The sequence below is a fragment of the Felis catus genome, chromosome B2, assembly GCF_018350175.1.
Source record: "Felis catus isolate Fca126 chromosome B2, F.catus_Fca126_mat1.0, whole genome shotgun sequence".
NCBI lineage: Eukaryota > Metazoa > Chordata > Mammalia > Carnivora > Felidae > Felis > Felis catus.
Window position 1 is genome coordinate 40,262,918 of NC_058372.1, and position 6,038 is coordinate 40,268,955.

Here is a 6,038-nt window from a genome sequence, read left to right on the forward strand (position 1 = left end):
GACGTGACATCCAGGTGGATAGTGGATCCATCCCACGCTCCGGCCTCAAAGGTCCCTGAGCTCTTCTTCCACCCCACCTCGGCCTCCCGTTCACTGCGGCCCTTGGGCCAGCAGCAGCTGCAGCAACTGGGAGCTTGTTAGAAATGCCAATTCTTGGGGCGCCTGGGTGGCGCAGTCGGTTAAGCGTCCGACTTCAGCCAGGTCACGATCTCGCGGTCCGCGAGTTCGAGCCCCGCGTCGGGCTCTGGGCTGATGGCTCAGAGCCTGGAGCCTGTTTCCGATTCTGTGTCTCCCTCTCTCTCTGCCCCTCCCCCGTTCATGCTCTGTCTCTCTCTGTCCCAAAAATAAATAAACGTTGAAAAAAAAATTAAAAAAAAAAAATAAATGCCAATTCTTGGGGCACCTGGGTGGCTCAGTCAGTTAAGCATCCAACTTCAGCTCAGGTCATGATCTCACAGTCTGTGAGTTCGAGCCCCGCATCTGGCTCTGTGCTCACAGCTTGGAGCCTGCTTCAGATTCTGTGTCTCTCTCTCTCTGACCCTCCCCCGTTCAGGCTCTGTATTTCTCTGTCTCAAAAATAAATAAACATTAAAAAAAAAAAAAGAAATGCCAATTCTCAGGTCCCCTCTCCCCTACTGAACCAAGAACCCTGCGCATGGGCCTAGCGATCTGTGTTCGGACAAGCCCTCCACGTACTTCCAACGCACGCTGACATCTGGGCACCGCTACCATAGGCCTCGCAGTCACGCATTTCTGAACCACCTCCGAAACATTCAAACATCACCGTGGCCTCCCTCTAGCTCTAACACCTTCACCCAACAACGCACCAGCCGGAGACTTGCAACTGGCTGATCTCTTTGTTTTTTAACATCTGTCACCCTGTTCGTATCCTCGCTTTCCTCCTTATCCTCACCCACGGCCCAGGGCTCTTGCCATTTCCTTGCCATGACCTTGACCTTTGTGCTCCTCTCTCCAAGTACTTGGTTGGCAAAACCCAACCTTGGCTAAAGCCACTAACCGTTCGCTAACAGCTCACCTGCACCCAGGAGGTGACGGTAGTACATGCTAGTCCCCGCTGATGTCACTCTCCCCCTCCTGAGGTGACTTTTCCACAGGCCGCCTGCCCTCAGACCTCACTCACTCTCGCGTTCAGCTGATGACCTTGTTACAAGCTTTGCTTCACAGAGAAACAGATGCATCAGACCACCACTTCATCTTCCCAGGAGATTTCTCTGCACCTGTGCCCACACACTTGACTTTCTTCCTGGGTTGATGGAAGCAGTGGCCCTTCCCTCTCCACCTGTAAGCTCGTCAGCTAGGTCTCCTCTCTCTGCCTATCCAAGCACTTCACTCCCAGTTATTCCCTTTCTCTTCTCCATCCTCAGTTTATCCTTCTCTAATGGATCATTCCTGCCTGAGGACGGCCTTAATATCACCTTTATTAAACAAAACAAAACAAAACAAAAAACAAAACTCCTTCCTTGACTCCACATTCAGGGTCCCATTATGGGACTTTCATATGCTTTTGCCTTCACGAGTCATAAAATAAATATTCAGTAAATAAATATTAAAAATATTTTGTCACCCATTGGTATAAAGATGAATATAATCCAGTCTGGACTGTACTCTCTTCCTTCCTTCCTTCCCTCCTTCCTTCCTCCCTCCCTTTCCTTCCTTCCTTCCTTACCCCTCTTCCTTCCTTCCTTCCCCACCTCTCTTCTTCCATTCCTTCCTTCCTTCCTCCCTCCCTCTCTCCTCCCCTTTTTATTTTTCCCCTTCCTTCCTTATTTTGAAATAAATTAAACATTTTTTAAAGTATTTTTTTGGGGGGGGGGGAGAGCACATGCAGAGAGAGGCTGAGAGAGGGGGACAGAGGATCCAAAGCAGACTCTGCACTGACAGGCCGACAGCAACAAGCCTGACGTGGGGCTTGAACTCACAAACCGCGAGATCATGACCCGAGTGAAGTCGGACGCTCAACCGACTGAGCCACCCAGGTGCCCCATGTCCTCTTCTTATTCTCTCTCCAACTTACTCCAGTGGGATGCTCATCCTTGTCATTCCATGGAGAAGTGGTCACCAAAGACCTGCTTTTTTTATTCAGTCTGTCAACAGATTCATCTCAGTTCAATCAACGAGTTCTTTCCTCAAACACTCTAGGTTTCAAGAAACCACACTCCTCTGAGTTCACTCCAATCTCACTGACTACTCATCTCCTTTGCTAGCACCTCCTCCTGTTGAACAAATCTCTTTGTGCTTAGGGCTTCCAGGCTTGTTCTGGAAGTTCTCTTCTCACCTCCCCACCTATGCCCTCCCCAGGGGAGTTCACTCATCACGACATAACATACCATTTGCAGGCTGATCGCGTCCAAATTTGTACCTGCAGCCTGGACCTCTCCCCAGAACTCTGATTTATGAACCTAGCTGCCGAAGAGACATCTCTACTCAGATCGCAAACATGGCAAGGCCAAAATCAAACTCCTGATTCCCTCCCTAGATTCCTCCCCAACCCTTTTCCACCTCAGCAATAGCATTACCATTTACCCAGTTGCTTAGCCCCAAAACTAAGACCCATTCTTCAATCTTCTTTCTCTTAGATTTCATTTCAATCTACTAGTAGGCCATTCCATCAGCTCTATCTCCAAACCATATTCTGAATCCCACCACTTCTCCACCTCCGTTACTGCATTTCTCGTCTAGGCCATGTCCTCACACCTGGTCCCCGGCAGCAGGTCCTACCTGGTGCTTCTGCCCCCAGGACAGTAGTATGTTCTAAAGCCTAAACCAGATCGGTCACTCTCCTGCTCCAAACCTTCCTGTGGCTTCCCAGTCACACTCAGAATTAAATCTGCACTCCTTCCCGTAGCCACGATGCAGTATGTGATCTAGTCCTTGCCTGATTGGCCTTCATGTTCCTCTGTCCTGGTCCCCAGACACACACACGGGGCCGTGCCATTGACCTTCCCGCTGCTCTTCCCCCGTGGCTTCACATGGCTGTCTTCTGGACCACTCTCCTCTCCTCGGAAATGTCCCAACCCCACCTCAGGTAGCCATTCAAGTAATTCTGACACTATCTTATTTTATTCACAGAACTTAACTGAATCTTAGTCTTCCCCACCCCCACCCCCCATTTATTGTGTCTTCACCAGAGTCCAACGTCCTTGAGGAGAGGACTTCACCATACACAATGAATTCCCAGGGTCCAGAACAGTGCTTGGCACATACAAGGAACTCAAATACTTACTAACTGAGCAAAGCTCAGCACACAGTCAGGACTGAATGAATGAGAGCCATCAGGGCTTAATTTTGCAGGACAATCCTTTGGTTCCTTTGAGAGTGCCTGGGCCAGCAGATCCCTGTTGGTGTGAAATGGCAACGGAAGGGGCCTTGAAGATCACCCAGCCCAGCAATTTCCAACCTTTTCTCCATCTCCTCACACCGGAAGACAACATGTGCCCAGCAGCTGCTGTGGCTCTGTGCCACTGGCACCCTAACTGGCTTGATGTGGAGGAGGTGTCATCATCCCTGTCTCTTCACATCTACTGATACTTAAGCAACACCGAGGAGTGACTAAAGCACAGCACCCGTGCTCAAGTTAACAAACTGTATGAATGAAATGGAACTCGATGTAGCTCCTGGCCAAGGAATCTAAAAATCAATTGGCTTTTCACGTGGGTCAGTTGCCCATGACCTGCCCTTAATTATTGCTGAGCTACTGAGGTATAAATATATCATTTTAAAGAGGATTAGGAGCCATATGGAGAAATGATAACCGGAAGTGAGTAATAATAGCGGGGATTTAAGGAGGGCAGGGTTAGGAATTGAGCAGGGATTTGCATAGAGAACCCTGGGGATCACAGGTGGTCAGCCATAAGCCTGGCTCTAGGAGAAGAGAAATGTTTGAGAGCAAGGAACCAGTCTGCTGAGCCTCGGCCCAAAGCCTTAATGTAAATCGTCTCTGTGCCAGTTGTTCTTGTGACCCTGTGGGACTGGGCCTCCATGCGTTTCTGAAGCCTCAACTCTCCTGTTCCCCCTCGGACACTCAGGCCCAGTGTCAGCCCTGAGGCTCTGAGGATTGCACTGTGTATTATGCTTCTTGTCTTTATTCATACACAGTCATGTCTTTTATTCCTTAGATATTTTTCCCCCTAGTCAATCTCTTTACTTCTAAGCTTTAGGGGAAATGAGTATATTCTGCTCAAGTGCAAGGGGAGGTAAATCTGGATTTTAGGTCTGAGTATCTGCACTGAATACGGGGACATCTGACGGATGTCTAGGTGGCTCAGGTGGTTAAGTGGCTGACCCCTGATTTCGGTGCAGGTCATGAGCTCAGTTCATGAGTTCGAGCCCTGTACTGGGCTCTGTGCTGACAGTGTGGAGCCTGCTTGGGATTCTTTTTTCTCCCTCTCTCTCAAAATAAACTTAAAAAAAAAAAAGAAGTTAATGGGGCACTTTGGTGGCTCAGTCAGTTAAGCGTCCGACTTTGGCTCAGGTCACGACCTCACAGATTGTGGGTTCAAGCCCCGCCTCGGGCTCTGTGCAGACAGCTCGGAGCCTGGAGCCTGTTTTGGATTCTGTGTCTCTCTCTGTCCCTCCCTCGCTCATACTCAATGCTCTCTCTCAAAAACAAATGAATAAACATTTAAAAAATTAAAAAAACATATATGTGGACTTCTGAGTACCTCCTAGCCTTTGGAAATTAGGTTCTGGGCTGTCCCTGCCTCTAACTGACACACAAATCAGTTTCACCTTTTTTGCCTCAGCTTCATCTGTAAACTGGAAGGGTGACTAAGTGGGCTGGTCATAACTTGGTTTTCTGCTCTGTAAAATGGAGATAATCATCATAACTACTTTATTGGGTTGTTATAAAGATGAAGTAAGATAGCATCTGTAAATGACTATGTAAAATGCTTGGCATCATGTGTGGTGGTGATTATAATAAGCACGTTATGTGTTTTCTCATCTCAATTAAGCTTCGCATCAACTTCGGTAAGCAAATAAGTAAATGAAACTTCGCAGCTGCTCTAAGGGTTGTCCACACCTTAGCGATACTCTCAGGTCCTTTCCAGCTGGCGTTTAAACAGTACATACAGCACACGAGCGTCTGGAGTAGCACCCAATTTGTACTGCCTCCACTACCGGCTATTATTTAGTCAGTCTATTATCTGTCTGGGGTCAGTGTGAGGTGCTTTATAAGCTATCTATTTTAACACTCCAACCTTAGTTAAGTAGGAGGTTTCCTACATTTTACTAATGTGTAAATGGAGGCTCTGACGGGGTGAAGTATCCTGCCCAAGTTTAAATCAGTTAGCTTTGAACTCTTATCTGACTCAGGCCTGACTCCAAAGTCTGTTTTCTCTACTCTGCTACTCATTAATGTTGCAGTAAAACTAAATAATATAATGTAGGAAAGGAGCAAGAGTAGCTTTAACAAGTAGAAGTGTTAAGAAATTATACTGGCTTAAAATCATTGCTGTCGGTACTTAAAAAAAAATTTTTTTAACGTTTATTCATTTTTGAGAGATGGAGGGAGACAAAGCGTGAGTGGGGGAGGGGCAGAGAGCGAGGGAGACACAGAATCCGAAGCAGGCTCTAGGCTTCCGAGCTGTCAGCACAGAGCCCGACGCGGGGCTCGAACTCACGAACCGTGAGATCATGACCTGAGCTGAAGTCGGATGCCTAACCGACTGAGCCACCCAGGCGCCCCAATTTGCTGTCTGTACTTACTGTAGCATGTCTAAGTGGCCAAAGGAACAGACAGGTGATTTGCTTCGAAAGCATCAAGACTAAGCCCTTGAATGGGTTTCATCTGTGGAGGTCTACCAATAATTTTAAACAGACCATAACATTATTTTATTTCATAGGAAAAGAAAATATACCTCAGATCAGAGATAGCAACGATGAACTCAGGGTTATACCTCAGTAAAAAAAAAATAACCTCACTTCCTACGTGCCTTCCGGTTCATTCCATCAGATCCGCTTTTCTCATTACCTCCCTTCCCCACATGGACAAGTGGTACCTGGGCATTAATTCTCAT